At 43.2% G+C, this 10,179-nt stretch overlaps 1 pseudogene; it reads left to right on the forward strand.

Annotated features, from left to right (window-relative positions):
- The first annotated feature begins 2,574 nt into the window (after nucleotides 1–2,574).
- The window catches only part of LOC142046650 (uncharacterized), a 108,649-nt pseudogene continuing 101,044 nt past the window's right edge, over nucleotides 2,575–10,179 (forward strand).

Here is a 10,179-nt window from a genome sequence, read left to right on the forward strand (position 1 = left end):
GTGAAAAAATCAGTTAAAATCTGTGGATTTAAATCACACTAACTTCATTTTTTTCTTAAATAGGCACATATTCTAAATTCTGTTTACTCACATGATAAAATGCTGGAATGTTTGGCTAGTAGGTAATTAATTAGTACAGACCATTGCTTGCCTTCTCAGAGACCACTAATATTGAAGTTCATAATAATTTTACCCATTAGGTCACATTTGCAAATATTGTCTAAAGAGTTATGGTGATTTCTGATAAAACTATTACTCCTCTCCAGAGTGTGGTGGTGGTTGTTTGTTGTTTGGTTTTGTTTCTCAGTTTCTAACTTCATGTTTCCTTTGGAACACTAATTAAAAAAGGGATCAGGGATCAGGAAAGAGTTCAATTTAGATAAAATTCTAGCCTTGTAATAATACATATCTGTAATAATAATAAGCACTTTCTTGTTTTAATAAATATGAGGAACTATTGTTTCATGAGGTGAATACTGATCTTGACTTCACCTCTGTCAATATTTGCCATTCAGGTTACTACTCTAGATAGTCACACAGAGGGCAATATCTTTTTAATCTGCTTTCCTTAAAGTATCATACATTTGAGCCAACATGTTGAAAACAAATGTCTTATGCTATATATAGTAGAACGTATTTTACCAATGACTAACTACATTTTGTGCTTTCCTGTTATTTTATTTGCCTCCACTTTATTTTTACGATGTATTAAAATAAATTAAGCAATTATTCATAGGTCAGCAAACATGTTTCTGGAGGTTGAAGCCATAAGTGCATTAACAGGTTTAGCATATTCTTTAAGGGCCATAGGCTGTGAAGCAATGCTGTAGTAACAGAATGGAATATAGAGAAAGGCAGGTTTTTTTAGGAACACTGCCATGTTTTCTTCTCATTACCTAGTGCTGAATTAACTGGAAATAATATTTATGATATTGTCTTGTCTATTTCATAATTCAAATGTCATGTCTATTTCATATACATGATGTCAAATAACTATGGAACCCCATATTTATACATATACTTATATAAAGAGATATTTTTTTCTTAAGGAAAGAATAAATAGATTTCACATTATTTCTAAGTGGATGAACAAGCCATTGATTGTAGGGAAAACACCAAATAATCATCTCATTACATCGGAGGGTTTAGTCTAAGACTCAGCTGTGTTAATGCAACTGACATTGACAAGCAGCTGGAATGATAATTGGAGTTAAAGTATCCCTACTAACCCTCTTACTAATGATATGTTGGCAAGAAATTGTAGCACTATCACAGTTAACTTTTCCACACATGATAACGTAGCAAGCCAACCAACATGCATTAAAGATCCATATGTCATGACCTCAGAATGTTAATGTTAAACTCCTTTGTATGAATTGGAATTGGAATTCACACGAACAATTTCTGATGAAAATTGAATGCAGCTATATTTGTGGATATGAGACGTTTGGTATCCCCTGTGTTGCATAAGAACCCCCATTCCCCAGCTTCAGTCCCATGCATTACCCTCCAAATTAATATAATTTACATCTTATTCACAATTTTTCAGCAGATTTGTCCAAGATTGTTTGCTCTCTGAAAACAAGCTCATAGTCCTTATTGCCTGTATTAGATTTTCTTGTTTAACTTATTTTTAATAAAAAAACAACTTTGCACTGCTGATCCTAGTTAAGTACATGGCGTCACTATTATAATTCCAGTTCAATATCTTAGACTCACACACAATTTCCCTTGGTAATCTTGTAAATACAATCATTCTCCAAAGATATTGTTGAGATCAAGATGCAAGAGCCATTGAGACTTTTGGAGTGATATCAGTAAGGGCTTCCACAGCCTGCCCTTGTGGTATAACCTTTAATGCCAAAGTCAATGTTATGTGGAGAGCAGTTGTGGGATTTATCTTGTTTCCTTGTATGAGAAAATACAATTCAACTACTTTATGTTTCAATGCTGAATTAATTGAACAAAGTAAATGAAATGAAATATTATAGAGTATGTGGAAGTATTCCATATGCAAGAAACATAATAATGAGCTATTATAAGGGATTACATATGTTTCTGGGCATTTTAACACTATTGTTGCTTTACTATGAAAAGTTGTTAAGGACTCAATCCTGCATGGTGCTGCTGAAAAGGTATGTAAGGTAAAGAGTGCCTTCATACTCACATTTAAGTGGGAATAGTGGGCACTTAACCCCTTCCAAGTTAGTTCTACAAATAGAATATATAAGCAAAGCAAACAGTCTGATGGTTTTCAAACATTGTGTTAGGGTATGGCTACACTTGAAATTTCAAAGCGGCAGTGCTTTGAAGTGTGAGTGTGGTCAGAGCGCCCGCTGCATGTAAACCACATCCTCTATGGGTGTAGCTTGCAGCGCTGGGAGCGCACTGATTACACTGAGGCTTTACAGCGCTGTATTTTGCAGCGCTCAAGGGGGTGTTTTTTCACACCCCTGAGTGCGAAAGTTGCAGCGCTGTAAAGTATCAGTGTAGCCAAGCCCTTTTCCACAATTTGGAGAAAGTGATCTCTGTGATTTTTTTTCTTTTTTGAGGCGGGGAGGACCTTACTATAGAATGGCTATTGAGAAACAAAAGGCAGTAGAGGGAGATATTGAAGAGAAAAACGGAAAGGTGAGTGGAGAAGAGTTGTGGAGGGAAAAAGAGAAACAGAAAGAGCAATAGGAGTAAAGATACTGAGGCAGAACATTGTAACCAAGAATCAGTCAGCAGGGGTAAGGAACCAGACAGAGTAAAAACAGTAGAAAGCAACCCTGTCCCAGATCCACAAAGGGCCCTTGTGACACTGATCGCTGCAACACTTAACATTTAAGTGCCTTGAAAATCACTGGAATCCACAAAGCCTGAGTTAGGCACTTTATACTATACATGGGGAGAGATAGGCACTTGAGAAAAGGAGACATAAAAGCCAAAACATTAGGTAGGGAGCCACCTAAGGTAGCCAATTAGCCCTGACAATAGGAGGGATGTGTCCTAAAACCTGCCCTCTCATAGGATTAAGCACCTTGTGATCCACAGCTCGGAGCCCCTCTCCTGGAATCAGGCAGCTTAGGTAACGAAGTCTTTTCATGCCAAACTCCACACAAAATGGCTACCAGGGAGGAGGAAGCGGCCTCTTCTCTTGTAATCTTTAGTCCACTGGCTAGATCACTTACCCATGGTCTGGGAGTACCCTTTTCAATTTCCCCCTTAGCCTAATGAGGAAAAGGGATTTGAACAGGGGTCTTCCACTACTCAAGTGAGTGATCTAAACTCTGGACAACACAATCATTCTAACTCTTCCTTTGACTCAATTAATATTTACTTTACACAAAGTAGAGTGGCTTCAACAAAGACTGAGGGAGACCCATGTCAAAACATCTCAGTGATTGTGGAACTCATCTGTGAAGTGAGAGATCCTTTTCAAATCCCTTCTCATCAGGCAGATAGGGGAATTTAACCTGAGTCTGTACATCCTAAGTGAGTATGCTAACCACTGGGCTGAAGGTCATAAGAGAGGAAGTCTTCTCCTCTCTCCGTCCCCCAGGCCATTTTGTATGGAGTTAAGTGTGCTCTGAGCATGCGCACTAGATCAGGCCCTACAGGCAAGGTAGGTGGGACAAAGCTAAGGTGACCATATTTCACAAAGGGAAAATGGGACTCTGTGTGGGGCTAGCCTGAGCCTCCCCCCTCCTCCCACCCCAAGCAGGGCTGGCCTCAACCACTGACCCATGCACACCCATCCTGGACTGGTTCATGCCACTCGCCAAAGGCCCCCTACCCCCTGCACGGGTCTGGCATCGCTGCTCACTCGAGCCGTGCCTCTCCCTCTGTGCAGGGTTGGCATCGCTGCTTGCCACCCCTGCACTTTCCTCCATACCCTACTTTTTTGGCAAAAGTGGGCATTTATCTGGTTTGCTCTTGTCAGCTGATCAAGTTGGCAAGAAAGAATGGGACAAATGCCCACTTTTGCCAAAAAAAGTCAGGAAGGCCAGGACAGGGCTTAAAAAAGGGACTGTCCCAGCCAAAACAGGACATATGGTCACCCTAGACAAAGCCTATCTTCACGTGATTTGAGTATTATATTTGTGCTTAGGCATGACATAGTGCATGTGTCCAAATGCAGAAACCTCAGTGCACAGGGAAGTTTTATAGCAGAAATTTAGGCATCAAGTGAGCTCAAGAACCTCCATCGTTATTCTGCATCCAACCAGGGGGGTTATGAATAGCCAAGTATTATTTTCTATGTAATACATGCACACACATCTCCATGTTACAGTAGACATTTGTGTATATATATATATTGTGGCAAATTGCCGGTATTGTTCTCTGGGTCTCGCGCTTTCTCTTCTCTGGGGTAGGTTCAGGGCGATATTGCTTGCCTCTGAACCAGTTCTTAATCACTCCCCTAGTGTCCTTGGAGGAGGGGAGTGGAGAGGGAGGGACCTGGGCCCGCCCTCTACTCCAGGTCCCAAGCCAGGGGCCCTGGGGTTGTGGTGAACCACTTGACTAGCGGTTTCTTCCCCTGGGTTACTTCCCTCTCATACCCGTCAGCTTGTGAAGGGCTTCTCGCCTCTCTTCTATACAAGCCTGGTGCCCCTTACCTAGGGTTTCTGTTGGGCTTCCCAATCCACCGCAGCACTCCTCCAAACCTTCTATTTCTCTCTGGACAAACTCTTCTCTTCTGCAATCTGCACTCTGCTCCAATCCAACCTTTCTCCTTCAACTACCACCCCCTGTCTGACTGAAGCAGGGGTTTATATCCCATGACTGGAGTCAGGTGCTCTAACTGAAGTCAGGTGCTCTAATTGGAGTCAGGTGCTCTAACTGAAGTCAGGTGCTCTAATTGGAGTCAGGTGCTCTAATTGGCCACAGCTGTTCTAGTTAATCTAAAGCAAACCTTCCTCCCTTGGCAGGGAATAAGGCCCCCTGCTAACACTCTTATGCTGCCCTCTGGCCATGCTGTATCACAATATATATATATATATATGTATATATATATGTGTGTGTGCATTTAGATATTATATGGATGAAATCCTGATCCACATTGAAGTAATTGGGAGTTTTGGTATTGCCTTGAGTGATCCAGGATTTCTTCCCATATATGGATTATATATACACACATACATATGCATTTGATATATAATGCCATCATTCTCTGCCAGTATCTTTGCCAGTGGAAAATAAAAAAAAAACAAAAACAAAATAATGTGATTTGCCCTTTGATGGATTTATCTGTTTTAGGGTATGGCTACACTGGCACTTTACAGTGCTGCAACTTTCGTGCTCAGGAGTGTGAAAAAACACCCCCCTGAGCGCTGCAAGATACAGCGCTGTAAAGCCTCAGTGTAATCAGTGCGGCAGCGCTGGGACCGTGGCTCCCAGCGCTGCACGCTACACCCGTAGAGGATGTGGTTTACATGCAGCACTGGGAGAACTCTCTCTCGGCGCTGGCACTCCGACCACACTCACACTTCAAAGTGCTGCCGCGGCAATGCTTTGAAATTTCAAGTGTAGCCATACCCTTACTCTCTAGTGCATGCTTGCGCATTGGGAAAGAGAGCACTAACACAAGAAAAAGTATCTATATTGTTCTTACTGCTTCTGATAACTTCAGTTCCTTAGCTTGATCGCAACAGCAGACAAACAACCTTCCTCCTCCACCCCACCGCTATTTATTGAATTTTCACTTGAGGAAAATTCAGAAAAGCTGAAAAATACCAAAGAGGAGGAATTGACACCAGAACAGCCATGGAAACAAGCTGATCTCTGAACAAAATTATTTAATATACAAAGAAATAGACACAGTATGCAAATCTAAACATTCATAATGTTTTTTTTAAAGCTGTAATGATTTTGAAGCTATTGGGAAGTCTATTGTAGTCTTAAAGCTAAGACTAAAAATTCTCTGAAAAACAATACAAATAGACCTTTGTGAATGTGATCACTTCTGTCTTCAAGTAACCTGTGAACATACCTCTCGAATTCCTGCATCTTAAGGGACTTCATTCAATTTAGCTACATTCAACACCAATCGGGTGTCCCCTTACTTTTTTTAGTAAAAGCAATTTACATGAAAAATAAAGTCACGAAATAGAGGTTAAAAAAGCAGAAGTTATTTAAACTAAAGGAACCAATCCCACCTCCATTTCAGTTTCCTACACAAAAAATGTGTTTGTGTTATTTATTTTGCACATTTACCATACATTGTGTTTCACATTTGGGCCTTGGAAAGTTGAAAAGTGTTCTTCTGAGAGCTCTCTAGACTGCCTTCTTTAATTTAACTGTGTAATAGAAGTAAAAATGAAGTGGGGGGTAGGGAGGGAGGAAGGTAAAAATGGTTTTGTCTAATACACAGGGCCGGTGCTATCATTTAGGCAGCCTAGGCAATTGCCTAGGACGCGAGGATTATTGAGGGGGCGGCATTTTGCCGGGGTGGTGGCAGGGGGCTCCGGTTGACCTGCCGCAGGCATGCCTGTGGAGGGTCCATGGTCCGCGGCTCTGGTGGAGCTGCCACAGTCATGCCTGCGGACGGTCGGCTGCTCCCGTGGCTCCTGTGGATCTCTCGCAGGCATGCCTGCGGCAGCTCCACCAGAGCCATGGACCAATGGACCCTCCGCAGGAATGCCTGCGGCATTTCCACCGGAGTCGCAGGATCAGCACAGGGGGCGGCGAAATGGCCGTGCACCTAGGGTGCGAGAAACTGTGGCGCCAGTCCTGCTAATACACATACTATATAATATCAGAGTGATAGTTTTACCTTTCAGTTGGATTGTGGATTGTGGATTGATAGCAAATTTGGGGGATGAGAAGGTGTGGCAGTCTTTGCTCCTACTTTTTCTCTACATACATACTATACCTATACATATACTGTATACTATTCACAACTATACATATAAAAATGATGGGAACTAAATTAGCTGTAACTACTCAAGAAAGAAATCTTGGAGTCATTGTGGATAGTTCTCTGAAAACAACCACTCAATGTGCAGTGGCAGTCAGAAAAGCAAACAGAAAGATGGGAATCATTAAGAAAGGGATAGATAATAAGACAGAAACTATCACATTGCCTCTATATAAATCCATGGTATGCCCACATCCTGAATACTGCAGGCAAATGTGGTCGCCTCATCTCAAAAAATATTGGAATTGGAAAAGGTTCAGAAAAGGGCAACAAACATGATTAGGGTCATGGACGGCAGGTTTGTAGAAATGTTGGTGGTGCCCAGAACCCACCCTCGCCCAAACTCCACCCTCTCAAAACTGTTCCCCCCACCTGCCCAAGGCTCTGGGAGGGAGTTTGGGTAGGGTAGGAGGTCTGGGGTGCAGGATAGGTGCAGGGTGCAGGTGCTGGGAGGAAGTTTGGGGATGGGAGGGGATGTGGAGGGAGGGGGTGCAGGCTCTGAGAGGGAGCTTGGGGGAAGGAGGGAGTTCAGAGGTGGGGTTGGATTTGGGGTGGGGCTGAGGATGAGAGGTTTGGGGTGTTGGAGAGGGCTCAGGGCTATGGCATAGGGATGGGGGATGGGGTGAGGGCTCTGGCTGGGGCTGGAGATGAGGAGTTTGGGGTCTTGGAGGGGCTCAGGGCTTGGGTAGAGAGTTGAGGATGTGGTAGGGGAGTGAAAGTTCTGGCTGGGGATATAGGCTGTGAGGTGGGGAAGGGCTGGGGATGAGTTTGGGTTGCAGGCAGGCTGCTCTGGGACAGGGGCCAGAGAGGAGGACTCTCCCCATCCCTTTCCCTGCCAGCAGCAGTGAGCTCTGGGGGAGGAGCCCCGCTTTCGAGTCCCCCAAGCAGCACACTCACCCCCACCACTGTCACTGCATGCGCTCCAAGGGCCCCTCTCAAGTCCAGGAATCTCCCTTGCCTCCCCCATGGTGGGTGCTGGGGGGTGCTGCGTGCGCCTCCTCCCCTGCTGTTGCCCCTGACTGTAGCCTAACTGAGGGTGGGGATGGGGCTGCCTCCTTTCCCAGCATGGGGCAAGAGTGGTGACTGCGGGCAGGGGCGGGGGGGCTGTGATGGTGGATGGTCCCGCTGGAAAAGAGAAGGGTCTCTGAGGTGGAAGGCAGGCTAAGAGTCAGTCTGCCCTGGCATTCTAGATGGGAGCACTAGGACCCTGTGACAGCAGTTGCTGCAGGGAGGCAGCATGGAGCTGCAAGGAAGAGGCAGGGATGCTCTGCTTCCTCCAGAGCCTGGTGATGTGCACAGAGCCAGCAAGCAGGAGCCAGGGGACACTTGGGGGAGGCACAGGGGGGCAGCAGATGGGGCTGGGGGGGGGAGACACGGCCCCAAACACTAGTGGAGCTGGGCCCCTGGGCTCTGAATATTGCTGGTGCCTGGGCACCACATGGGTATATAACTCGCTGCCCATGATTAGGGGTATGGAACGGCAGCCATATGAGGAGAGATTAATAAGACTGGGACTTTTCAGCTTGGAAAACAGATGACTAAGCGGGGATATGATTGAGGTCTATAAAATCATGACTGGTGTGCTGAAAGTAAATAAGGAAGTGTTATTTACTCCTTCTCATAACACAAGAACTAGGGGTCACCAAATGAAATTAATAGCCAGCAGGTTTAAAACAAACAAAGGAAGTATTTCTTCACACAACACACATTCAACCTGTGCAACTCCTTGCCAGAGGATGTTGTGAAGCCAAGACTATAACAGAGTTCAAAAAGAACTAGATAAGTTCATGGAGGATAAGTCCATCAATGGCTATTAGCGAGGATGGGCAGGGATGGTGTCTCTAGCCTCTGTTTGCCAGAAACTGAGAATGGGCAATGGGGGATGGATCACTTGATGATTACCTGTTCTATTCATTCCCTCTGGGGCACCTGGCATTAGCCACTGTCAGAAGACAGGATACTGGGCTAGATGGATCTTTGATGTAACCTAGTATGGTCGTTCTTATGTTCTTAATGGATTGCTATTGAGATCTCATAAATAACACGCTTGGTATCCACTTCAGCTGTAGCTTCTCCACATGAGTAAGCAATTATATTTAAATTGGATAATATTAAATTGTAAAATGTTCTGCCTTTTATAGGGCAAGACATTCAGGAAAAAATGGCTTGATCACAGCATAAATAACTCATCTCTTGCTCTTGGCTTTCTTCTGCATAGTTCCTGCCAAACTCTGTTGGAGTTTTTATTCTTGTTCAATAAGTAAAAAGGAATTATGCTTGTCAGCAAGAGTGTCTCATTTATTTATCCAAATACTCTTCCTTCTGTTTCATTGCATCATCTTCTAAAAATAGAGATAGGTAAAGTGGCAGTGTTAATCTTTTGCCCTGTCAACTATTTTGTGCATGCTACTTTAATTTCCTTTATAGTAAATTACCTGACATTTGCCTCAAAACTCTCAGGAATTCTTTCTTTCTTTCTTTCTTTCTTTCTTTCTTTCTTTCTTTATTTCTCAGAACACAGCAGTCGCACCCACTGACAGGCAAAAAGAATCATTTGGTGAAACTGTCAAATCTTTTTCAGATTATACTTTTTGTATTAAATTTTTTCTATCAGTATAAGGAAGTATTTGGAGAATTAGAAATCATTTATTTAATTTTTGTTTTCCCTAAACATAAGTATGGAGTCATAGACAAAAGGATTTGTAAACTATGAGTGTTTTCAGAGTAGCAGCCATGTTAGTCTGTATCCGCAAAAAGAACAGGAGTACTTATGGCACCTTAGAGACTAACAAATTTATTTCAGCTTGAGCTTTCATGAGCTACAGCTCACTTCTTCCGATGCATAGAATGGAACACACAGACAGGAGATATTTATACGTACAGAAAACATGAAAACGTGGAAGTATGCATACCAACAGGAAGAGTCTAATCAATTGAAATGAGCTATCATCAGCAGGAGAAAAAAAACCTTTGAAGTGATAATTAAGATGACTCATAGAAGGTGTGAGGAGAACTTAACATAAAGAAATAGATTCAGCTGGTATAATGACCCAACCATTCCCAGTCTCTGTTTAAGCCTGAGTTAATTGTATCTAATTTGCATATTAATTTGAGTTCAGCAGTCTCGCTTTGGAGTCTGTTTTTGAAGTTATTTTGTTGCAAGATTGCCACCTTCAAGTCTGTGACTGAGTGGTTAGAGAGATTGAAGTGTTCTCCCACTGGTTTTTGAATGTCATGATTCCTGATGTCAGATTTGTGTCCATTTATTCTTTTGCGTG

Source organism: Chelonoidis abingdonii, chromosome 1 (assembly GCF_003597395.2).
Source record: "Chelonoidis abingdonii isolate Lonesome George chromosome 1, CheloAbing_2.0, whole genome shotgun sequence".
Taxonomy (NCBI): Eukaryota; Metazoa; Chordata; order Testudines; family Testudinidae; genus Chelonoidis; species Chelonoidis abingdonii.